Source organism: Phyllostomus discolor, chromosome 2, assembly GCF_004126475.2.
Source record: "Phyllostomus discolor isolate MPI-MPIP mPhyDis1 chromosome 2, mPhyDis1.pri.v3, whole genome shotgun sequence".
In the NCBI taxonomy this organism is placed as follows: domain Eukaryota; kingdom Metazoa; phylum Chordata; class Mammalia; order Chiroptera; family Phyllostomidae; genus Phyllostomus; species Phyllostomus discolor.
The window spans coordinates 45114082-45141665 of NC_040904.2; the positions used below are offsets into that span (position 1 = coordinate 45114082).

Sequence of the window (27584 nt, forward strand, 5' to 3'; positions counted from 1 at the left end):
TGGATTGAGTGCGGGCTGCGAACCAAAGCGTCACAGGTTCGATTCCCAGTCAGGGTACATGCCTGGGTTGCAGGCCATGACCCCCAGCAACCACACACTGATGTTTCTCTCTCTCTCTCTATCTCCCTCCCCTCCCTCTCTAAAAATAAATAAATAAAATCTTTTTAAAAAAAGCTGTGACTTTCTTCAGTCACCTGCATTAAAAAAAAAAAAAAAAAAAAAAAGAATACAGCAAGAAAGCAGCTACCTATTAACCAGGTAAAGGGCTTTTACCACAACATGACTCTGCTGGCACCCTGATCTTGGACTTCTAGCTTCCAGAACCAAGAGAAATGGTTGTTGTGTAAACCACCCAGTCTATGGTACATGTTTTACAGCATATACCATATGCTATATAGCATATAGCCCAGTGACTAAGACAACAGTAGACACAGAACATCATGTCTACTCAAGGATTGTATTTTAACCAAAGCAAGTCTTATCAGTCTTGCCTTAATCCAGGGTCTCTCAACCTTATCACTGACATACGAAAGCTGCACATATTTAATTTTTACAACCTAATGAGTTAGGAAATAAGTATACACCCATGAACTACCACCACAATCTATTCCATAGTGTATCCATCACCTTCCAAACTCTGCGCTGAGTAATTCTTGCTGTGGAGGGCTGTCTTTTGCATTCTAGGAAGTGTAGCAGCATTCCTGGCCTTTATTCATTAGTTGTGAGTAGCAACCCTCCAGTTGTGACAACAAAAAATACCCCCAGACATTGTCCAGTGTTCCACAGGCAGCAAAACCACCCACTGTTGAGAACCACTGCCTTCATTTTACGCGTCAGCACAAGAAAGCAGAAGTGTCACTGACTACCAGTTGAAAACCACAGAATCATTACAACAGCCAGAGAGGTCAGAGCTCAGCCGGTCTGACACCCTGCATTTTTAGATGACAAACCACACTTATGAAAATATTAATTTTATTACCATTTATTGAAGCAGAGCTTCTTTTAAAATCAGCTATCTTTTCAATAAAAATGCAAATAGAAGCATAATCTAGGATTCTCCTAGTTAGTTTTTTTTCCTTCCTGGAAACATTAGTCAATATTATTTCTGGAACTGTAACATAGCACTTTAAAATATGTGATATATTTCCTCCAACTCCTGTTCTTATAAGGCCACTGGAAATCTTTAGAAACCACGCACGTTACTAATGGTGAAAACCAGGGTTCTCACCACATGTATATCACACACAATAAAAAGCCTTAGAAGAATGGTCATTGATGTTGCAAAAATAAAGGAACTACAATATTGATTAAAAGTACTGAACCTATCATATATTATTTGGCCAAAAAAAAGGAGACATTAACATGGTCTTGCCTTCTCCAACATATCCTCCACAGCAACCTTTCTCACGACGACCTTCCTAAATTACAAGTTTGACTGTGCTGCACTCAGCGTGGCTTCAAATCCTTCAGTGGTTCACAACATCCACCTTCTTCAAGACAAAACCCAACTTCCTAGAATGGTATGCAAGGCCTTCCGTTACTTTGGTCCTGGCACTCCCCCACACATACCCCACGTACTCCCGCCAGTCTGTGCTCCCTGAAGACCTACCTCCACAAGCACCCGGGAAACCATGCTTTGTAAGAACAGTAAATGTGAGCTCCTTGCAGCTGTGTGAGATGTTTGATTATCTTCAGTTCCCAGGTCTACTGCTGCTTCCTCAGGGGACACTGCCCCAACTCCAACTCTGTTACATGTTCTCATAGCCCCCTGGACCTCTCCTTCACTGCTTTAAACACGATTATAGTTTTTACAATTATCTGTGATTATTTTGTTCATCTCCTTCTCCATACAGACTCTAAACTCCAATAGCACAGGAAGTGTGTCCACTTTTACTCTCCAACATGTCCCCAAAGCAGGTACTACACATGCCTGGCACATAGCAGATGTTCAATAAATATTTGTCACATACAGAAATGAAAGTTCTTTTATAGCCACATCTTTCCATAGTGCTATTTCCTATCTGTAATGACTCTCCTGTCCTTCTCCAACCAATTCCTGCTTCCTTTAAAACTCAGATCAGCATCTTTCTTGGAAGCCTTCCCTGATCTCTAAGTCCAAGATAGATATTGCACTTCTGTGCTCTCTCCACATGCCGGATATATTTTTACATATCATATATACTTAACCACAACTTCCTATTTACTTGTCCAGCTGCCCCTGTCTCTCCTACTGGACTGTGAGGTCCTTGGGTTAGGGCTGCGTATACCGCCTGTGCCTGCTCTGCAGGAAGAAGCACAAGTGCCTCACACAGAGGGGGCATTTAGATGTTTGAATGTATATAGATGTGCATATACTACATTTTATTGCACACGCTCACACATGTCTGCAGAAAGCCCCACTGAGAGCAAACATTATAAGAATGATATAAAGCTTGAAATAAAACCCCAACATTTAAATTACATTAAGGTTTTTCAGAAAGGGCTATGACCTAACAAAACAGCTTTAAAATTTTTTTTTCATCCTCACCTGAGGACATGTTTTCATTGCTTTTAGAAAGAGAGGATGGGAGAGAGGAAGGGATACAGGAAGAGAGAGAAACACTGATGAGAGAGAGAAGCATGGGTCGGTTGCCCCCCATACACTCCTGGACTAGGGATCATACATGCCCAGACCTGGACTGAACCCACAACCTAAGTGTGTGTCCTGACTGGAAATCAAAGCCACAGCCTTTAGGTTCCAAGATGATGCTCCAACCAACTGAGCCACACAGACCAGGGCTGGCTTTTAAAAAAACTTTCTACACTGTTCTCCTCAGTGTGATTTAAGAATAGCAAAATTTAAAACCAGTATCAGAACTAAAAATTTTAAAAATAATATATCAGTTTTAGAAAAACAGAAAAGCTGAATGTTTTACTCTGTGCCAAGCTGAGTCATTTTTAAAATAATATCTCAAGAACCACTCACTCTCTACCAAGTTATTCCATTATGGAAAGAATACTGTAACTCTAACATTGCCCTGCAAATGACTGACTACCCCTTCATATACAACTGTAACGACTCCTGTAAATTTCTCTGAGGTCCCTGTATTGAAAGTTAGTTGCTAAAGAAACTTCATTTTTCTTAACACATGACGTGTCCCTCCAGTCTTTTCAAATATTAAATGTTCTTCCAATGATTCTTTAATGGACATAATGAAAACAATATAGGGTTTGAAGCTTATGTTATTTGGCTGCTTCTATCACAGCTCATAAATTACTGTACATCTGCCCCTGTTCAAAACTTAAGAATTTCAAGCCAATGACAGTAAATCATTAAACTGAGCACAAAGCCCCCTGAAGAGTGAGGCCTGTCCAACTGAAAAGCACATGGCTACAAAACCAGCCCCAGAGAGAAGCTATAGTCCAGTGACAAACTCATACACATACAAGACATCTCTTGTTCAGCCCCTTACTGTGCTGATAATTACACCATAAAAATAGTATTTAAAATCTTCACATTCAAATCTCCAGAAATTCTATACTTTTTCAAAGATCCATTTTACTGTCTGAGGAATGGTCTCCAGGTATCTTTTATCTTATCTTTTCTTTTCTTAATTATTTATTTTTAAATATGTTTTATTGATTATGCTATTATGGTTGTCCCATTTTCCCCTCTTTATTCCCCTCTGCTGTGCACACCCCCTCCCACCCACATTCCCCTCCTTTAGTTCATGTCCATGGGTTTCACATAAGTTTTCTGGCTTCTACATTTCCTATACTATTCTTAACCACCCCCTGTATGTTTTCTACCTACCACTGATGCCACTTATTCTCTCTGTACCTTTTTCCCCTCTCTCCTCCTCTCTCTCCCCCACTGATAACCCTCCATGTGATCTCCATCTCTGTGATTATGTTCCTCTTCTAGTTGTTTGCTTAGTTTGTTTTTGTTTTTTGTTTTAGGTTCGATTGTTAATAACTATGAGTTTGTTGTCATTTTACTGTTCATAGTTTTGATCTTCTTTTTCTTAGATAAGTCCCTTTAACATTTCATATAATAAGGTCTTGGTGATGATGAACTCCTTTAACTTGACCTTACTCGGGAAGCACTTGATCTGCCCTTCCATTCTAAATCATAGCTTTGCTGGATAGAGGTCCTTGCCTTTCATGACTTCGAATACTTCTTTCCAGCCCCTTCTTTTGAGAAATCAGCTGACAGTCTTATGGAAACTCCTTTGTAGGTAAGTAGGAACTCCTTTGTAGGAACGCCTCTGTCTCCTTTTCTCTTGCTGCTTCTAAGATTCTCTCATTATCTTTAATCTTGGCTAATGTAATTATGTTGTGCCCTGGTATGTTCTTCCTTGGGTCCAACTTCTTTGGGGCTCTCTGAGCTTCCTGGACTTCCTGGAAGTCTATTTCCTTTGCCAGGTTAGGGAAGTTCTCCTTCATTATTTGTTCAAGTAAGTTTTCCATTTCCTGGTCTTCCTCTTCTGTTTCTGGCACCCCATGATTCGAATGTTGGAATGTTTAAAGCTGTCCTAGAGGTTCCTAAGCCCCTTCAAATTTTTTTTGAATTCTTGTTTCTTCATTCTGTTCTGGTTGAATGTTTCTTTCTTCCTTCTGGTCCACACCGTTGGTTTGAGTCCCAGTTTCCTTTCCATCACTGTTGGTTCCCTGTACATTTTCCTGTATTTCACTTAGTGTAGCCTTCATTTTTTCATCTAATTTGTGACCAAATTCAACCAATCCTGTGAGCATCCTGAATACCAGTGTTTTGAACTGTGAACTGTACATCTGATAGGGTTGCTATCTCTTCATGGCTTAGTTGTATTTTTTTCTGGAGCTTTGACCTTTCGTTTGGGCCATTTTTTTTGTCTTGACACACCTGTTATGTAAGAGGGGTGGAGCCTTAGGTATTCATCAGGGCGGAGCAACCCAGTCTCTGGGTTGTGACCCTGTATGTGGAGGAGGGGTCCGAGAGGGAACACTGCTGCTTGCTCTGCTCCCTGCTGGATTTCAGTCACTTCCCTTGCTACCCCCAAGCAAACTGGGCCCTTCTGGTGCTGATTCCCAGGTGGGTGGGTTTGTGTATGTTCTAGGACCCTGTGGGTCTCTCCAACAAACTCTCCTGTGAGGCTCAGAGTTTCTCCCGCTGCCTCAACCCCCACAGGTGTTTTCAGTCAGAGGTTTGAGGCTTTATTTCCCCAAGCTGAGGCCCTGGGTTGTGGGTCTGTCTCACTCCCCAGCTGTTCTTCCCGGTTTATCTGTGAGCGAATGTGGGACTGCCCACTCCACCAGCCACTGCCTTGCCGTGAGTCCTCTCTGTCCGGCTGCCCATCTCCACCCCTCCTACCGGTCTGGGTGGGTGTTTCTTTTTTAACTCCTTGGTTGTCGGACTTCCATACAGTTTGATTTTCTGTCATTTCTGGTTGTTTTTTTTATTTTAAATTTGTCGTTGTCCTCCTTTTGGTTGTGCAAGGAGGCACGGTGTGTCTACCTACACCTCCATCTTGGCCAAAAGTCCTCCTAGCTCTTCTATTGAAACTCCCCATCTCCCTTACCTCATACCCAGGAATAACAAAAAATACCTTCCCATCACCTCCTGTAACATGTGCCTTTTATATGCCTGAAGACCACTATGGGCTTTCCATCTGGAACCAGAGGAAGTTAAAGTAAAAAACCAATTCATTCTGACATTAGAACTAAAATAGGCCAAATCTTCTGGAAAGAAATTAATCAATTTAAAGAATGAGACTAAAAATTAGATAAATAAGAAAGTGCTATTGAAAAGCTAAATTTGTTGTAGAAATGTAAGCTCTTTATAATTTTTAATCTCACTTTTTAATGAAAAGTCTAATTAATCTCAAACTCCTTGAGAAGATATATAAGATAAAGTCACAGAAAGAAACTAAGAGCTAGAAATTCTTTATAAAAACACTTTTTTAAAAAAATTCCAAATAAACTGGCCCCCTCAAAAGGTCCAAATAATTAACATGTGGAGAAAATACACAGTAGACCCACACAAGCATTAAAAACTTGAGAGGCTGAGAAACAACTTTTACGAGGTAAGGTTATGCAATGGAATGATATGGCCCAGAAGACTTCCCCCCTCAAGATTAGCTTCAATTGTCTTTTACTAGTATAGCATCATGAAAAAACAAAAATAAAATGAAATATGAACCTCCTGTGGTGGCACCCCCTACACTGCCACAGTCCATTGCTGCTCGAGACCTGGCCGTGCCGCGCGCTGCCACAGCACAGCTTCCTCTGAATCTGTCAGTGCCGAAGGCTGTAGCGGCCACTTTTATAAAATAATAAAACCAAGTAAAAAGTGGAATTCTCCATAAAGCCAGATGTTGTACCTTTATGATCAATAAATCTATGAAACAAAGGATATAAAATTCTTATTTCTAAAACCTCACCAGAAATTAATTTTAAAATTCTATTATGTTACAAATAAATCATTCACCATACTTACACCTTTCAGTTCACTGAATAACAACTGTACTTGTAAAAGCAGTGCCTCTAAACACAGTTTTAAAATAAGGTCACGAAGGACTTCGGTTCAAGATGGTGGAGTGAACACTGTGCTCACCTCCTACTATGACCACATCCACATTACAACTAAATTATAGAACAGCTATCGCTGAAAACTATCTGAAGACTAGCTGAACTAGCTATAACTAAGGCCATAAGGGGGAACCCGCAATAAGACTGGTATAAAGGAATGACCAGGTCCCACATCCACGGTGTGGCAGTTAAGAATCAGGAGGGGTATCTTAGTTGTGAAGGTCCCCCCTGAGGATCCAGAGGTCCCAGTCCCACACCTCACTTCCCAGTCCAGGACACTAGTGCTGGGAATAGGAATCTGCATAACATCAGTCCATGAAATCCATCAGGGACTGCATTCAAGTGAGATGATGGAGGCCTCCTGGAGTGTCAGGCACTCTTCTTGAGGGGCTCAAGAACAGGAACACACTCACAAACTCACTCACTCTGGGCTCTAGCACGGGGTCAGCAGCTTGAAAAACAGCAAACACATGCAAAGAGGAAATGAATTGACTAGCTTCAGCGTGAGAGCTGGGGGGCAGGGGGCAGGGCAGATCTCTTCAGTACGGAAGCCCTGACAGGCTTCCTTGCTCCTTTGTTGAGCCCTCCCCTACCCAGCCAGCAGGTGCAGGCAGGTGTCAAATCTAAGCTCCTATTAACCTGGCTAACACTGTTCACCCTGCTCCAGTGATTCCCAGAGACCCTGCCCCACCTCATTCAAGTGTCCAGTCTGAGCCACTCTGTGCGGCTTTCCACACAAGTGGCATGCCTCTGCTCACACTGCAGACTTTCCCAAACTCTCTGAAAGGACCAGACCCCAAACGAGCAGCAGTTGGCATCAGCATGCCCCATACAAATTGGTAGGCAGTCCCAAGCCCAGCCCAAGCTGCAACTGGTCTCAAGGTGCATTGTAACTCCCATCAGGTGGCCCCCAAGCCTGGCATAAGCTTCAGTCAGTGTTGGCTTGAAATGCAGATTCAACTAAGTGGCCACAAAACCAGCACAAGTGGTGGCAGGCCTGAGGTCACACTGTTGTGCCCACCCAAGGGTCCCAAGTCCAACACTAGTAGCAGCCAACCTCAGTTCACAGCAAACCTCTCCCAAGCACTCCCAAGCCCAGCACAAGAGGCAACCAACCAAAGAGCACTTTGTAGCTCCCACCACCAAGCCAGGCACAAATGGTGACTGACTTTAGCCTGAATTGGAGCCCCTCCCAAGAGGCTCCAGAACCAGCACACCCTGTGGCCGGCTGCAGACCACACCAGAGCACCACTAAACCAGCTTCACAAACAGCACTGCTGAAGGGCAGAGTTGATTGGCACCAAAGCCCCACTAATGTCACACCATTCCAAGAGCTCTGGCCCTGCACAAGAGCTTGTCTGCTAGAGTCATGGTGAACACTCAAAGCCAGTTGGCCTGAGGGTCAATCCTACCCACTGGCGTGCCAACAGAGATCAAGGCTTCACTACAACAGGAAGGTTCCGTTACAACCCACAAATGGGACTCTCCTGGAGCACCCAACTCAGGCGAACAGGGAGACTGTGCCACGGGGACATCTACTATATCAAGCCACTCTGGCAGGACTAAGAGACATAGCAGCTCTACCTAATACCTGGAACAAACACAGGGAGTCAGCCAAATGAGGAGACAAAGAAACAAGTACCAAATGAAAGAACAGGAAAAACCTCCAGAAAAGGAACTAAAAAAAAAATGGAGGCAAGCGCTCTACCAAATATAGAGTCTAAATACTGATAATAAGTATGCTCAGAAAACTTAGGGGAAAAGTAGGTGAACTCAGTAAGAACGTCAACAAAAGCATAGAAATCATTAAAAAAGACATTCAGATATGAAGAATACAATCAATAACTGAAATGAAGAATATATTAGAGGGAATCAACTTCTACTTGATGAAGCCAAGGGTCAAATCAGCAATCTGGAGATATGTAGCATAAAACGCCCAACTGGAACAGCAAAAAGAAAAAAAGTGAGGATACTTCAAGGAATCTCTGGGACAACATCAAGCATAGCGACATTCATGTCATAGAGGTTCCAGAAGGACAAAAGAGAAGACCAAGGGTTAAAAAATGTTTAACAAAATAATGACTAAAAGCTTCCCTAACCTGGTGGAAGAAACAGACATACATATCCAGAAAGCACAGAGAGTCCCAAGCATGATGAACCCAAAGAGGCCCACAGCAAGTCACATTCAAATGCCAAAGGTTAAAGACAAAGAAAGAATCATAAAAGTAACAAGAGAAAAGCAGTTACTTACGTACAAGGAAGTTCCCATAAGACCATCAGCTGATTTTTCAACAAGAACTTTACAGGCCAGAAGAGTTAATATCCAAAATATATAAAGGATCCATACAACTTAAAACCAAAAATAGACTGGCTGGGTGGCTCAGTTGGTTGGAGTGTCATCCTGTACACCAGAAGGTTATAGGTTCAATCCTGGTCAGGGCACATACCTAGGATGTGGGTCCAGTTCCAGGTCAGGGCACATACGAGAGGCAACCAATAGATCTCTATCTCTCTCTTTCTCTCTCTCTCTCTCTCTCACACACACACACACACACACACACACACACACACACACAAATCTATTAAAACATATCCTCAGGTGAGGATTAAAAACATGAAATAATCTAAGTGAAAAATGAGCAGAGGACCTAAACAGACATTTCTCCAAAGAAGACACACAGAAGGCCAACAGACATATCAAAAGATGCTTAGTATCACTAATCATCAGGGAAATGCAAATCAAATCCACAATATCAACTCACACTTGTCAAAATGGCTATCAACAAATCAACAAACAATAAGTGTTGTTGAGGAGGTAGAGAAAAGGGAATCCTTGTGAACTGTTGGTGGGACTGTAAATTGGTTCAGCCACTATGGAAAACAGTTTGGAGTTTCCTCAAAAAATAAAATTGGAACTACCACATAATTCAGCAATTCCATTTCTAGGTGTTTATCCAAAGAAATCCAAAACACTAATTTGAAAAGATATATGTACCCCTGCATTCAGTGCAGCATTATTTACAATAGCCAAGACAGAAAGCAACCTAAGTATCCCTCACTGCAGACTCGGTGGTGCTACCCACAAGGGGAGACTTTTTTGATCTGTTCTCCTGAGTACTGGTGGGTTGCTCCTGCAGTGCAGCTGGCTGGCTGCACCCAACCTGAAACTGCAGTGCATTCCTCCTGGGGGAACTAGGGCTGGAATCTGGCAGAGACTAAGGTATGGCTCTGGAGTAGGGGCCCCTTTCCCCCTCATTCAGAGCCTAACTGTGCTGCCCCTAAGCAGGAGACACACTAGCTTGAGTCCTCCTGACCTTGGTTGCCCTGCCCTTCCAAGCTCATGCCTTATAGAAGGGTCTGTGGTTTTGGCCAACCTGGGCCCACTCTACAGTCTTTCTTTAGAAAGATCTGGAGAAAGACCAGGTGACTTCAGGGGTTGGCAAAGTAGTCAACAGGTAGAGGTAGACCTCAGGGTGCCTTGAACCTTTTATTGATCAGCCCCTGGCTTGGAGCTGGAAGAAGCTGAACCTTGTACACACCCCCACACACAGTCTTTGTAGGACAGCCACAAAGAGTGAATAGCATGATAGCTCTACACAGGCAGCCTAAGGCTGGTTACAAACAGCATCTGACATTGACCTGCACCGGAACCTCACCCATGTAGACCCAGAACCAACACAACCAGTGTTGGGCGTCTGACCACACCAGAGCTCAACCCACCTAGCCACACAAGCAGCGGCACATCCAGAGAATTCCAGCAGGCACCAGACCCTGCCAGGAACAACCCCACCTTGGGGTATGGTCTCTGCATAGCAGTTATACACTGGGATCAAGGTCTATCTTGATAGCCAACCTGAGGATTAACTCCACTCATGAGCATGCCAACAGGATTCAAGACTCAACTACAATAGCTGAGCACATATAACCCATACCAGACACATTCCTGGAGCACAGAGCTCAGGTGATCTGGAAGACTACTCCCCTGAGCCCCCAAAGAAAACTACATCATAAAGCCATCATAACAAGTTTGAGTCACAGCAGATTTACCTAATGTACAAAGTCAAACACAAAAAGGCCAACAAAATGGGGAGACTAAGAAACATGCCCCAATGAAAGACCAAGAAAAATCCCCAGGAAAAGACTTAAATAAATTGGAAGCAACCAAGATACCAGATGCAGAGTTTAAAACAGTGCTTACAAAGATGCTCAAGGACCTTAGGGGAAGATTGGATGATCCCAGTGAGAACTTAAACAAAGAGATAGTAAGCATTAAAAAGGACACAGAAAGCATTAAAATAAACAGAAGTGAAAAACACAATATCTGAAATGAAGAATACACTAGAAGTAATCAACAGCAGGTTAATGAAGCAGAAAATCAAATCAGATATTTAGAAAACAAGGTAAAAGAAAACACCCAAGCAGTAGACAACAAAAAGGAAAAAGAATTTTTTTTAAATGTGGAAAGTCTAAGGGACCTCTGGGACAACATCCAACATAAAAACATCCACATCATAGAGGTACCAGAAGGAGGGGAGAGAGAGAGAAAGGGATTGAGAAACTGTTTGAAGTAATAATGGCTGAAAACTTCCCTAACCTGGTGATAGAAAAAGACATACAAGTCCAGGAAGCACAGAGAATCCCAAACAAGATAAGTGCAAAAAGGGCCACATCAAGACACATCATAATTAGAATGCTCAAGGTTAAAGATAGAGTCTTAAGAGCAGCAAGAGAAAGACAGTTACTTAAAAGAGAGCTCCCATAAAACTGTCAGCTGATTTCTCAACAGAAACAGTTCAGGACAGAAGGACTGGCATAAGATATTCAAAGTGATGAAAAACCAAGGATCTAAAACCAACACTACTCTATCCACCAAGGCTATCATTTAAAATTGAAGGCAAAATAGCAAGCTTCCCAGAGACACAAAAAAAGCTAAAAGAGTTCATTACCACCATACCAGTATTGTAAGAAATGTTAAAGGGCCTTCTTTAAGAAAAAGAAGGGAGGAAATAGAGAGAGAAAGGAACATAGGTGTAAGAATCAAATGGCAATAAATATCTATCAATAACTTTAATTGGATTAAATGCTCTAGTCAAAAGAGAGTAGCTGAATGGATAAGAAAACAAGACCCAACCCTGGCTGGCGTAGCTCAGTGGATTGAGCGCGGGCTATGAACCAAAGCATTGCAGGTTCAATTCCCAGTCAGGGCACATGCCTGGGTTGCAGGCCATGGCCCCCAGCAACTGCACAGTGATGTTTCTTTCTCTCTCTCTCTCTCTCTCTCTCTCTCTCTCTCTCTCTCTCTCTCTCTCTCCCCCTCTCCCTCTCTCTCTTTCTCTTCCCTCTCTAAAAATAAATAAATAAAATCTTTTTAAAAATCTTTAAAAAAATTTCAAAAGGAGGGAACACTCCCACACTCATTAAAAAAAAAAGAAAACAAGACCCATATACATGCTGTCATGTATACCTCAGAACAAAAGGCCTACCTCAGAAAAAAAGATATACACAGACTGAAAGTAAAGAGATGGAAAAAGATATTCCATGCAAATGGAAACAACAACAACAAAAAATCTGGGGTAGAAATACGTATCAGACAAAACAGACTTCAAAACAAAGGCTGTAACATAACACTATCATCTGATTTCTCAAAAGAAATCTTGCAGGCAAGAAAGGGCTGGAAAGAAGTTTTCAAAGTTATGAAAGGCAAGGACCTATATCCAAGGTTACTCTATCCAGCAAAGTTATCATTTAGAATGGAAGGGCAAATCAAGTGCTTCCCAGATAAGGTCAAGTTAAAGGAGTTCATCATCACCAAGCCCTTATTTTAGGAAATGTTAGAGGGACTTATCTTAGAAAAAGAAGATCAAAACTATGAACAGTAAAATGACAACAAACTCACAACAATCAACAACTGAACCTCAAAAACAAAAACAAAAATAAACTAAGCAAACAACTAGAAGAGGAATATAATCACAGAAATGGACATCACATGAAAAGTTATCAGAGGGGAGAGGAGGAGGATAGGGGGAAAGGTATAGGGAATAAGAAGCATAATTGGTAGGTACAAAATAGGGGGAGGCTAAGAATAGTATAGGAAATGGAGAAGTCGAAGAACTCATGTGTACGACCCATGGAAATGAACTAAGTGGGGGGAATGCCTGTGGTGGGGAGGGTAAGGGTGGACGGGGGAGAAAGGGGAGAAAAAAATGGGACAACTGTAATAGCAGAATCAATAAAATATACTAAAAAAACATGGTGGCATAGGTAAACATGGTTTGCCTCCTCACACAACCACCTCAAAATTATAACTAAACTCTAGAACCACCACCACTCAGAACTGTAAGAAATCAAGGTGAACAGAAAGTCTGACAATTAAAGAAATGGAATTAAAGAAACCACCTCAATCCAGACTAATAGGAGGGGCAGAGACATGGAATGGGCTGGTCCCACATTTACATGTGGTGGATACAAATTTGGGAGGGATATCTTGGGAGCAAGGAGTCCCAGCCCCACACCAGGCTCCCCAGCCAGGGTTCCAGTGCCAGAAGGTAAGTCCCCAAAACTTCTGGCTACAAAATCCAGCAGGGATTCAATTAGTGGAAAACTTCTGGAGTCCCAAGCAGTTACTCTTAAAGAACCCACACCTGGACTCAGACTCACTCTCTCTGAGCTCCAGCACCAGGGTTGCAGCTTGAAAGGAACCAGTGGCATACAAGGAGGAACTGAAGTGTCTGGCATCAAGGCGATAGCTGGGGGACAGATTTTTCCCAGACAGAAAGGTGGGCAGAGGCCACTGTCCCTTTCATGAACCCTCCCACAACAGAGCCACAGGGCCAGCAGGCAGTTGCCATATCTGAGACTCCATCATCCTGGCTACACTGTTTGCCCTTCCCTGGAGAACCCCTGAGGCTCCATCCCACCCAGCTGATGGAGCCCACTCATGCTGATAACAGTGACTTTTCCACATGAATGGTCATTTTTGGCTCATTCTTCACAACTTCCTAAATTCTCTCAAACAAGCAACAGCTGGCCTCAGTGAGCCCCCAGCCCCTGTACTTCCTGCTAAGTGGCTCCAGGTCCAGCACTAGCAGCCAGCCTAGATTCACAGCTTGGCTTCACCAGGGAATTTCCAAGCCCAGCACAACTAGCAACCATCACAGATAGCTTTATAGCTCATGTAGTGTTGCCCCAGGATGAGCACAGGTGGGGACTGACCTTGGCCCGCACCACCCAGGAAACCCCAGAGTCTGCGCACCCAGTGGAGAGCTACAGACCATGTCAGAACACCAACACCCTACCCCTGCACAGTTGATGCTCCATAGAGGGCAGAGGTTTGTGGTCAGTGGTCACAGCCGGTCCTTGCATCTAACTGGCCTGGGAAAATCCCTGCCAACAGCAATCAACACTCAACTGCAAGAGGAAGGTATACTCAGCCCACACAAAGGGAGCACCTTGAGTACCCAGCTTGGGTGATAGGGGAGGCTGTGCCACTGGACCCTACAGGACACCTACTACATTAGGCCACACTACTAAGTCAGGGTGTCACAGCAGCTCTACTTAATGCAGAGAAACAAACACACAGAGGCTGTCAGAAAAGGAAACAAAGAAACATGGCCCAAATGAAAGAACAGATCAAAACTCCAGAAAAGAACTAAACAAAATGGAGATAAGCAATCTATCAGATGCAGAGTTCATAACACTGGTTATAAGGATGCTCAAGGAACTTAGTGAGGACCTCAACAGCATAAAAACAACAGGAAAACAACAGTAGAGTGGATGAAGCCAAGGATCAAATCAATGATTTGGAACATAAGGAAGCAAAAAACAATGAATCAAACAACAAGAAAAAAGAATCCATCAAAGAGATGCAAATTAAAATCAGAATGAGATACTACTTCACACAGGTCAGAATGCCATCAGAAATGAATCAACAAACAAGTGCTGGCAAAGGTGTGGAGAAAAGGGAACCCTAGTACATTATTGGTGGGAATGCAGACTGGTACAGCCATTGTGGAAATTAGTATGGAATTTCCTCAGAAAACTAAAAATGGAACTGCCTTTTGACCTGGCAATTCTACTGCTGGGATTATACCCTAAGAATCCTGAAAAACCAATCCAAAAGAACCTATGTACCCCAATGTTCATATCAGCACAATTTACAATAGCCAAGTACTAGAAACAGTGTAAGTGCCCATCAGTAAATGAGTGGATCAAAAAACTTACATTTACACAATGGAATACTATGCAGCAGAAAGAAAGAAGGAGCTCCTACCCTTTGCAACAGCATGGATGGAACTAGAGACCATTATGCTAAGTGAAATAGGCCAAGTGGTGGAAGACAAATACCGTATGTTCTCACCTATAAGTGGAACCCAATCAATAAAATGAACAAGCAAGCAAAACAGAACCAGAGACATGGAAATAAAGAACAAACTGACAGTGACCAAAGGGGAGAGAGGAGGAGAATAATGGGGAAAAAGGGGAAGTGTCAACTCTAGGAACATGTATAATGGGCCCATGGTCAAGGACAATGGGGGGTGAGGATTGAATATGGAAGGTAGGGGTGGGTAGGGCAGGGGAAAATAATGGGGGCAAGGGGACAACTGTAATTGAACAACAGTAAGAAAAAATTTTAAAACAGAATAAAAAAAATGTGTATAGTATAAGCAGCCTCTGGGACAACTTCAAGCATTCCAACATTCACATCATGAGGTGCCTGAAGAAGAAGAGAAGGAGCAAGAAATTGGAAATCTATTTGAAAAAACAAACAATGAAAGATAACTTCCGTAATTTGGTGAAGGAAATAAACATACGAGTCCAGGAAGTACAGAGCCTCCTAAACAAGATGGACACAAAGAGGCCCACTCTAAGACACATCATAATTAAAATGCCAAAGGTTAAAGATAAAGAGAGAGTCTTAAAAGCAAGAGAAAACTAGTTAGTTACCTACAGGGAAGTTCCCATAAGACTGTCAGCTGATTTCTCAAAAGAACCTTTGTAGCCTAGAAGGAATTGGCAAGAAATATTCAAAGCCACGAAAAGCAAAGACCTACAGTCAATATTGTTCTACTCAGCAAAGATGTTTAGAATCAAAGGACAAAGAGCTTCCCAGAGAAGAAAAAACTAAGTAAGATCATCATCACCAATCTATTATTATATGAAATGTTAAAGGGACTTTAAGAAAAAGAAGATGGGAGGGTGGTATAGGGGAATGGGTGCAGAGGTGAGGAGATTAAGAAGTACAAAAAGGTAGTTACAGAATAGTCACAGGGATGTAGAGTTCGGTGTACGAAATGGAGTAGCCAAAGAACTTTTATACACAGGACCCACAGACATGAACAATGGTAGCGAGATCGCCTAAGGGAGTGGGGTTGCTGGGGGGAGGGGACAAAGGGAAAAATTGGGACAGCTGTAATAGCATAATCAATAAAATATAACTAAAAAATAAAAAAAAAACTGAATTCAAATGTAACAGTATAGACACTTTGAAAATAAAAGGAGGGGGGAATATGTCATGCAAACATTAATCAAAGGAAAGCAGGTGTGCTTATATTAATATCAGATAAGGTAGACAGCAGAGCAAAGAAAATTATTATAGAGAGGGACATGGGATGATGCCAAAAGAATAAATGTAGTAAGGTGGCACAGCAATTCTAAATGGGTATGCACTAAACAACAGAGCTGCAAATACATGTGAAGCAAAAACTGTCAAACTTATAAAGAGAAACAAATCCACAATTTAGTGGGAGACATCAACACTCCTCCTCCAACAACTGACAGAACAGAGAAAATAAGCAAGGATGTAGAAAGACTCAATACAACCAATCAACAGAATCTAACAGACATATCACCCAACAACAGCAGAATACCAATTTTTTAAAAAGTATCCATGTTACCTGGACCATATCCTGGGTCAGGAAGCAAACCTTAACAGGTTTTAAAAAATAAAAATCCTACAAAGTGTGTTCTCTGACCATATGGAATCAAACTAGAAATCAATTAACAAAAATTTCACAAGAAAATCTCCAAACACTTTTAAACTAAACCACACTTCTAAATAATGCATAAAACAGAAAAATTTCTCAAGGGAAATCAAAGCATACACTGAACTGAATGAGAAATGAAAAGAAAACACATCAAAACTTATGGTACACAGCTAAAGCAGTGCTGAGAGGAATTTTTATAACAACAAATGCATACATGAGAAAAGAAGAAAAGTCTCAAATCAAAAATCCAAGCTCCCACCCTCAAGAAGCTAAAAAAAAAAGAAAAAGAAAAAGAAAAAAGGCAGCACAAAATAAACCCAAAGCAAGCAGAAATTAGGGTATAATAAAGATGAGAACAGAAACCAATGAGATTGAAAACAGAAAAATGAGAGAAAATAAATGAAACAAAGAGCTGGGTTTTTTGAAAAGGTCAATAAAATTGATAAACCTCTAGCAAGACTGACACAGAATAAAGAGAAAAGACACAAATTATTAGTGTCAGGAATGAAGCAGGGCATATCACTAAAGACCATGCAAGCATCAAAAATATAATTAGGGAATACTACAAACAATTCTACACACAAATTTAGCAACTTAGAATAAAATGAATCAATTCCTCAAAAATCACAAACTATCACAACTCATCGATTGGTAATTGTTTGAAAAGCCTCTCAACTAATAAGAAAATTAAATTAGTTATTTTAAAACTCCCAGAAAAAGATATCTCCAGGCCCACATGATTTCACAGAATTCTACCAAATCTTTAAAGAAAAATTAACATCAATTCTAAACAATCTCTTCCAGAATACAGTAGAGGGAGGAAACTTCCCAATTCATTATACAAAGCTTATAATTACCTGATACCAAAACCAGACAGAGTACAAAAAATAAAATTATAGGCCAATACCCCTCATAAATATCAACATAAAAATCCTTAACAAGCTATTAGCAAATAAAACTCAGCAATATTTAAAAATAATTATACACCATAACCCAGTGGGGTTAACTCCAGGGATGAAAGGCTGGTTCAGTGTTTGAAATTCAATCAATATACTCCACCATATTAACAGGCTAATGAGAAAATATCACATGATCATATCAACTGAAGCATTTAACAAAGTTTAATACTCATCCATCATTTTTTTTATTTTTAGAGTGTGTTTATTAAAGCTGGGGACAGTGAGACCTGACCAGTGTGGTTCAGTTAGCTGGGCATCACCCTGCAAAGTGAAAGGTTGCCAGTTCAATTCCTGGTCAGAGCACACGCCTGGGTTGCAGGCCCAGTCCCAGCTGGGGTCCCAGCTGCATGCAAGAGGCAACTGACCAATGTTTCTCCTAGACATTGATGTTTCTCTCCCTCTCTTGATCTCCCTGCCTTCCCCTTTCTCTAAAAATAAACAAAATCGTTTTTAAAAAAAAGCTGGGGACAGTGAAACAAGGAATGGCTTAGGACAGAGGAAGCAATAGGAGAGAGACTGGCTGGGGTACACTGGCTCACTGCAAAGTCCGAGAAAAGGGGGTCTTGGAGACAGGTTCTGGGGTCAGCCCAGGACGAGCTGTCACTGCCCATTTCTCCTCTGGTTGCAAGTGTCATGGGGGCCCTTCAAGTTTAGGAGATGCAAGCCTGTGGGGAAGTAAGAGGGGGAAGGGAAAGGCATGGGCATGCTTCTGGAAGGGAGAGTACACCTCATTCAAATTTTGTTTTAATTTTCAAAAAATGGGAATACAGAGTATTTCCCTCAACTTGATAAACAGCATCTAGAAAAAACCTACTGCTAACATTATACTTAAAGATGAAAGATTTAATGCTTTCATCCCAAGGATGAGGGAACAAGACAGATACTCTCATCACTCTTATTCAACATAGTTCTGGAAATTGTAGTCAGTGCAAAAGCAGTAAAAAGGGGATGCGGAAGGCATATGGATTGGAAACAAAAAAATAAGACTGTCTACTTGCAGATGAAATGAATATCTATGTAGATAATGCCATGGAAAATATTTTTTAAACAAACTCTTAGAACTAATAAGTCAGCTCAGCAAGGTCCCAGGATGCTTCCCACGGATTACTTGTTAAAAACAAAAAATAATTTTAAAAAAAGAAAAATAACAAAGAGGACAGGGTATCCTTGTAATGCACATATTTTGCAGTTATCACCTTAACATTAGCAATAGTGAACCACCTGACATTATTTCTCCTCATGTGATGCTGTAAGAATGACACAATGTCACCTATGTAATAATTCAACAAAAAATGTTTAACCTAAATGTAGTCATGATGAAACAATTAGTAAAATATGGGACATTCCATAGACGGTGAACCTAGACTCGTCAAATTTAACATGTGATTATTCTAGAATAATTAACACTAAAGTGATATATGAATCTTGATTGGGCTCTGGATTGAAAATATGTCAGCTATAAAAGTCATTTTTTGACAAATAAGGAAAGTATATGTTAGATGTTATTGCTAAATTAGTGTCATCTTAGTTAAGATTAGTATTGTGGTTATATAGGAAAATTACCCCATTCTTAAGAGAGACATGCTGAAATATTTAGAAGTGAAGTGTTACAATGTCTCCAACTTACTTTTTAAATAATTTAGAAAAAAGGTACATGTGTGTATAGACAGAAAAAGATAAGTACATTAATCTAATAGAATTTTTCACAAAAATATCAAAATATTACATTCTTAGTGTTTTTATTTCACCAAAGGTCTGTTAAAATTAAATAGAGGAAGAACCATAACCATGCTGCACCAAAGCATCTTGTTTTTAACGGACAAATAAGCTGTGGGGGCGGTTAAAGAGTTGTCCTGAATGAACTGTTTTGGGACGTGGTGCCAACACAGCTGGAGGGATTTATTATACATTGTTGGCACTCCAGATATTGCATAATTTTGGTGGTGTGCTTGCAGAATACTGTTAAATATCAGAAAATTTAGGAACAAACCCACAAAAATGGGAGACACACAAAACAAAAATTCTGTGAATTTAAGTAATTTGCAAAGACTACAATTCCAGCTACTGTGTCCAGCATCCTAGCAGCGAGGACCCCTCTGTTAACTAGCACCTTTACCATTTTTCTACACCAGTATTCCGAATGATGGCCAAGTATCACATGGTCCTGAAAAGACTTCCTAATCATTCAAGTTAACTATATTCAGTTTCACTTTAACATATCACAAGTTCTGTAATAGTCTGCTCCTTTAAAACCTCCTGACCCATATTTCATATATATATATATATATATATATAATAGCTCTTTATTTACTTGTATACCTGATTAACCAAAACTATCCATTGCTTAACAGTGGTGGAAAACGGGATGGAATAAGGGGATGGGTGCTGGAGAACAATGTAAGATTTCATGGTAAAAAGTAGTGAACTCATCACAGAGTGACTTTTACAAAATAGCCTTTCCAATAATGAAGACAATAAAAAAATTCAATGATTTCTAAATGTTATATTCAAAAAATGTGTATTTTTATGATCTTTGTTACGTTGGAGTGCTTACATGAACAAGAGTATAGTCACAAAGTGAATTCCAGACTAACCAAGACAGCTGTGCAAGGGGGACGAAATTGGAGTTGGGTCTTTAACGATCATCACACCACAAGGCTGGTACTGTTATCATCAGCGTATTAAAGGTGAGGAAATTGAAAGGCAGAGATTAGCTTCCTGCAAACCACATAACTAGAAAGTGTGCAGAGCCAGGATTCAAACACAAAGTCCAACTCCACAGCCTGCCCTCAGGATGACTATGCTTTCTAGTACCAAGGACATGTTCACTGCTTTCAGAGAGACATGAAGGGAGGGAGAGAAACATCAATGTGACAAACATCGATCAGTTGCCTTCTTGTACACACCCGGACTGGGGACCAAACCTGCAACCTAGGCATGTGCCCTGACCAGGAATCGAACCTGGAACCCTTCAGTCTACAGGAATACGCTCCAACCGACTGAGCCACATAGGCTAAGGCTCCATTGTTCATTTTTTTCAGGAGGGACTGATGCTACCTTTTACCAAACACCTGCACTAAGTAATTTGCTTGTGTCATTCAATCTTCACAACAACCCTGTGAAGTAGAATTTTTATCCCTATTTTTTAGAAGAGAACATCAAAGCTGAGAGAGGCTAAGTAATCTATCCAAAGCTACATTCCCGATAAATGGAAAAACTAGAATTCAAAACTAGGTGTGTCTCATTCCATGGCTCCTGTCCTTTCTAGAGCTACACTCTGCCTTCCACATTCTATATATAAACCATTCCTTATTTTTCAAGAAAGCAAATCTTCTACTATACAGCTTTTGGTTATTCAACATGTGTTCCTATATTTGTTTGGAACTAATAAAACAATTTCTCTGAAAATATTCTTTCTTGTATTTGATGAGATTTTACAATATGCGAGAACAAAATGAGGGTTTTTTAATATAGGAAATTATTATCATAGAAAAGCCCTCAAAAACTATCTAGTTCAAGTTCCTAAATTCGACAGGCTTAGAAACCAATAAATAGTAATTAATGGTAAGTATGAAAAATGTAACCGTAAAGGGCTTGCACCAGTTAGGGAATAGCCGAATATATGATATGGCTGAAGCTTCTTATTATACAAATACGTTACTAAATGTTTTTTAAAAATAGTTTTATAGAGTTCTCAATCACTCCAAAAATGTTCATAATGCATATAATTGCCCTTCTCTTAAATAAGAAATTATTCTCATTTTACTTATGTACTTAAACCCTACTTCTTCCAAAAAGAATTTAGAACAGCAGGAATCATCCTCACTGAACCTTAAGTAGAACCAACCAGAGTTCAGGCTGCCAGTTGGTTTGTAAGATTCTGATGCACATTCACCACATGGGCAAGAGCTACAACATGTGACCTTCTACAACTTTCTAATCTAAAAAAATTAGGACAATAACTGTACCTGCTTCACAAGACTTGTGAAGTTTCAATGAGTTGACAATGCAAGACTACAAGTGTGCCCACTTACAAGCACTCTGCATGTTACTTATAATTGTTGAAGTTAACGTACACCCACAACTGAAGCACCACCTGGATGGAAAGACACCCATCAGCTTTCTCTATCCTTGGAAAAGCTTAGAAAAAAATTCACTCAGAATTTAATCTCACTCTTGTCCTCTTTAACATCTGTATCCTCTTCCTTTAAACACTACATGTGGTAATAACTCTCATTCTTTAAAAAAGAGAGAGAGAGCTTCAGCTGATCACTCCATCCAAACTACCACTCCATTTTTGTTTTTGTTTTGTTTTTGCTAGTTTTCACTGTCAAGCTTCTTGAATATGTTTTCAGTAGCCACTGTTGATATGGCTGAGATGTCTCTTAGAAAAACCAGCTGGCATTACCCTGGGGAGGTCAGACCTCGATATTGTGAGCTGTGTAGAAGCAAGAAAACAGAACAAATAGAGTAACACAAAAGCACAATGCTAATATACTAACTAACAGGGGGAAGAGAGAAGTATACTTGCCCTAAGGTCCCAAAGCTAAATTCTCTAGTTGGCTCCTTCTCACCCTATAGGAAATCTATAGTCAGAAAGCCAAATTATAACCAAACGTTTGCTGGGATAGTCCAGACATTTAAATCCAGTGTACCACCTTCTCTGAACAGTCCCAAAAATCACTTCCAAATCCTGCTTCTCCAACTCCCAGTTTTCTCTATTCCATGCTGCCCATCTACCTTCTGCTGTGACAGTCTTTCTTTAGATATGTTAATATCATCAATTAGACTACATACATCAAGTCCCACTCTTCCTGCTTTCAACTTGAAAGAGACAGACATCTTTTAAGGTGTCTTCTGCAGAAAACTGAGCTCATCTATTTGTGATTCTTATTAAGCCAATTCTGAGTTCTGCTGGTGGCACCCACATCACACCAGTGCACTCACTCCCCCACCCCCACCCCACCCACCCCACCCACCCCCATCACCTGCTAATCACTTTATCTTCCTGAACTCTTCAGTTTCATTCTCCACCCCATAAAGATTTAGAACTCTTTATAGTTCTCATTCTTTTGTATTTCTTTACTGAAATTAATACAATTTGCCACCCATTTCTTTAAAACTTACCCCATCACTGGCTTTAATGGAGGGGAAAAAAACTTGATTTTCCTCACTAATTTTAAATTGCTCTATAGTACCTATAGGTCAGGAGTGTCAAACTCATTTTCACCGGGGCCATATCAGCCTTGCAGTTGCCTTCAAAGGACTGAATGTAATTTCAACTCCTTAACAGTTAAGGAGTAGTTATATTTATACAGTCCTAAAATTATTTCAGCCCTTTGAAGGCAACCAGGAGGCTGATGTGGCCCCCAGTGAAAATGAGTTTGACACCCCTTTATAGGTGATTAAGAGTCCAGGTCCTAGAAGCAGAGAGGCCTGGATCCAAATCCAGACTCTATTCCTTAGTAGCTGTATGTTCATGGGCAAGTTATTTAACTCTAAGTCTTTTTCCTCAACTGTAAAATGGTCATAATAACATAACTGCCTGTTAAGTGCTTAGTATAATATGCTTATGCTGGCACAAAGTCATCACTCAATAAATATGAACTATTATCTCTGTGTCCTTATTCTCAGCTCCTGACATTCCATTCTCCTCTTTCCATCTTGAAAAACTCACTGTCTTAAAAGATTTGACTAATACTGCAATTAAGTATATTCCTGAAGTTAGTGTTGCATGACTAAACCTTTCACACTCTTTTTTAGTAATAAAATCACCATTTGTATATTTCACCCATATTTAAGAAATAAATAACTTGCTGAAATGGATTTCATCTTCATACTATTTCTTAAAATATTCATTTCCCTTGGCTTCTGCAATATGACACTTTCTGATTTTTCTTCTCTGGCCCTCTCTTCTTAGACACTACTGCCAGCTCATCCTCCTATACCTAGGCTCTAAATGCTAGTGCTCTAAAGGGAAAGCCTAAGTATTTTCTTCATTTCTTATAGTCTCTCCCTTGATGGATCTCATGTTTCATCATGGCTAAAGCTAAAATCTATAAATAAATAAAAGACCTCCATGTTATCTCTGATACAGACCTCGCCTCTGAGTTCTAGATCACTAGAGCTAACTAACTACCTATTGATATCACCATATGATGATAAAGCAAATTCATGATCCACAACTGGATTCATAACCCATGACCAACCAAAGTTAGTCCTTCTTCAGTACTTGGTTGTTGTTAGTGCATAAATAGCACCACCATTCATCTATGTTGCACAAGGCGGAATTCAACAAGTCAGAAAGTTATCCTTATAGCCAACCTCTTCCTCACCCTCCAAATCTAATCTATTCTAACTTCTATTACATGGATCTTGTTGTATAAATTTCGATCTATTTTTTACTCTAATACCAAAATAATCTCCCTTGCTGGTTTCATTCCCCTGCTGTCCATGTTATCACTATGGTACCAAGGTCTCTATCAAATGAAATTCCAGACTTCCCCATCTTTCCTGTTTATCCCTCAATAAACATTTCAACCATCAAATTTCATATTCCTTCTAAATATTGTATCTACTCCAGCCACAAAAATCTACTTTACAATATCTACACATGACTTACTCGTTTCCATCCCTCTTCACTAACCAAGATATGTCTTTTTCTCTCTCAAAACTCATCTTGGAATCCTGCACTCATTAACTCAACCCAGTATCATTCCTTACTGGGAAAAATAAAGTTACAGATTCAAGGCTGTACTTTATTCAGCCCAGTAATTTATCTTTGACAGTGACACTAACAAAGTGTATTACAGTTTCCCTCCCAGACATGGTCCTTAAAATCTGTCATTACCCAAATACACTAATTATTTCCTTTAATAATACATCAAGCACTGAATCTATGAATCTATACATGTTTTATGTCCTTTATGAACTTGTATATATTTTCATCCTTTTCTATTTCATAAGCTTATGAATTTTACAAGTTTAACATCAACCATATAAAACTGAACTTCCTTTATTGGTTTTGAATTTCCTAAGCATCAAGGTAGTCTCATTTTAGCATTTTCTGATTTGGTGAATAAGGTGATCATTTTCCCACCCATATCATTTGTAGTTTTAAAGGAATACAAAAATAAATATGGCATGAATCATGCCCTTATATTCTGCTTGAAGGGTAGGATCCAGCTGTATTCGTATTTGTATTCCTAGTGTCCATAATAATGTCTCACAAGAAGAAGGTGCTCAATATATGTTCAACAGAATTAAAGAAATTCTACTTAGGACTGATGTAATGTTTATGAATGCCAAAAAGAAAATAGAACTTCTCAAATATGTTAACTCTGCTTTTTTCAAGAAAAAATGATACTGGCCTAAAAAGGGGGGGAGCAGAAAGAACTGATGTCCAGTATTGGTGTGGAGACTGCAAGGTGGCACCTTGATGCTCTAAATGAAATAAAGTACATTATGAATGAGATCTCTGAATTAAGCCAGTGAAAAAAGCATGGAGACTCAGAGTGTTGCCAAAAGACTGGAAAAGAGCAAATATATGTAGGTCTGATTTTTTTTAATGGGAAGGACTGCCAAAAATAATTCAGTATACTTGACGTCAGTCTTTTTCTAAATTCAGATTATTTACTTAAAAAAATGGCTTCCAATCACTTAGAAAAGAAAGTGGTAAGCATTTGTGGAACCAATCTGAGTTATACTAATCTAATTTCCTTTTTTTAAGACTGTTTATACACAGATCATACCTCATAAAGCAGCAAAAAATAGTGTGTAGGCAGAATTTCATAAAGGACTTGACCAGGTTCTCAATGTACCCATATGGATAAGATAAACATAAGATGGCCAACAGTACAATTATGTAGCTAGGTAATTTTTTAAACGACCATAACGAGTGCTCGTTAACAAACTGCTATCCACCTGAAGGGCAGTTCTACCAGCAAGTTTCAGGACTCAATCTGTGCTTTTCCTGTTCAACAATTTTATCAATAACTTGAATGAGGTTACTATACTACAGTGCTACTGTTGGCATCCAATGTGCAGTTGACATGAAACTAGGGGACTCAAGGTATATATTATGAAAGACCTGGGATCTAAAAACACAATGATAAGCCAGAAAATATGGGCTCATTCTAATAAAATAAAATCTAATAGGGAACAATATCTAAGGGCTCAATTAATACCAGTGTCCAAACCTGTACATATAACTGTATAATGGGCAAGCACTGTGACTTAATTGCCACATACGTGAAACAAATAAACAATGGCTTTAGTTGACCACGAGCTTAGTTCAATCTGATAGCAGCAAGCTCAATATGATGTGGACATATCAGAAATGCTAATGTGATGCATGTTACAGCAGGAGTAGTATCTCAAACATGGGAGACAGGAGTTCTGCTCAACTCTGGACTGATCAGACCACAACTGGGATACTGGGTGCCCTTCAAAGGATCTTAACCTTACTGGCACATATTCAGAACAGATCAGGATGCATACAAGTCTGCACACTAGTCCATAAAAGGAAAGACAGGAGGCAACAGAGATTTACAAACAGGATAAAACAATGCCTTCAGAGGAAAATGATGGCTACCTTCATTCAGTCATTCAACACGTCAATTTCAAACCTATTTCATAGACACTGTAAGGGTGGCCGGGGACAAAAAGAGAATATAGCCTATGTTGATAAGAAATTTGTGTGTGTATCTAAAGAGTTGAAACAGCCATGTTCTAAAAAAGGACTGGAGTCCTGGCCAGGTGGCTCAGTTGGTTGGAGCATGATCCCATACACCAAAAAGATGCTGGTTCAATTTCTGGTTCAGGACACATACCTAGGTTCAGGGTTCGACCCCTGGTCAGGGTGCATATGGGAGGCAACCTATTGACATTTCTCTCCCACATCAATGTTTCTCCCTCCCAACCCACCTCCTCTACTCCCTAAATCTATAAAAATATGTCATCAGGTGAAGATTTTTTAAAAATTAAAATAAATAATTTTAAAAAGGACTGGATTGTTCTATATGATCTCATAAAGTAGAAATAAGAGAAATGGAAGGAAGTTAGAAAGTAACCAACTTCAGCTCCAAATAAGGAAGAGTAGTATTCTAGTCAAAGCTCTCCAATGAAGGAAGAAGCTGCTTGAGGAGAATGCAAGGTTCCCATCACTAATGGTGTATTTAGAAGGGAGACTGCTGAAATAAGACAGGCAATGAACTAAACCATCTTTAATGTTTCTGACATTCTATACTACGATTCTACTCTTCCCCAGGGAAATGGGCTCTCACCAGATTCATCCTACTTGTGTACTTCAGCATCATAGGTTTCCTACAGTTGCTTCTTCCAGTTTTGTGCCCTGTCCCACACTAAAATGATGCTTTATAATTGGGAATGGGTCTGACAGCAAGAGGAATAACTTGAGATATAGGAAGAAACTGACTCATCAGCACAAAGAACACAAAAAAAATCAATACCATTCAATAAATGTAAATAAATGTAAAAAAGAATTTAGTACTATAAAATAAATGTAAGAAGTATCGCCTTTTAAGCATAAACTCATTAAAAATATTCTATTATTTTCAACTAATGTAAATAAAGATTTGTTATCTACTGCATCTCTTCTTGGGAGCCATTTTTTTTCTCACCAACAAGGAAAATATTTTAACTTAAGATCACTTCGAGAATTTCTGTCTAAATAAGCATTCCAAAACCCTCTACTATAACGGTGTGCGGAAACTACGTTTGCAATATATTTCTAATAAGAAATGATACAGCAGGCCAAATACCACGAACTAATCAAATTGTGAAATTCTGATTAAAAGATTACTTAAGTTTAATCCATTTTCAAAATCCCATGCAGGATAAACATAGAGAAAAGGCCTACACCATTTAGTTCTGGCTTTTATAAAGCAGTAAGATTATTTAAGCTTCCTTTCATTCACTTTACTTCGTAATTTTAAGTCTCATATATTGGCTCTACATGCTGCAGCTGGATATTTAAGGAGTTCATCCTTCCAAACTGTTAATATTAACTTCTTGGAAGCCGTTTCTCACACTTTAGCGCTTTCTCAACTAGATGCAATAAATGGGCCACAATTTA

At 39.9% G+C, this 27584-nt stretch overlaps 1 protein-coding gene across 1 annotated transcript in view; it reads right to left on the reverse strand.

Annotated features, from left to right (window-relative positions):
- Window positions 1-27584, reverse strand: part of C2H3orf70 (chromosome 2 C3orf70 homolog) — a 54417-nt gene that overhangs the window by 25841 nt on the left and 992 nt on the right. The window lies entirely within an intron of this gene.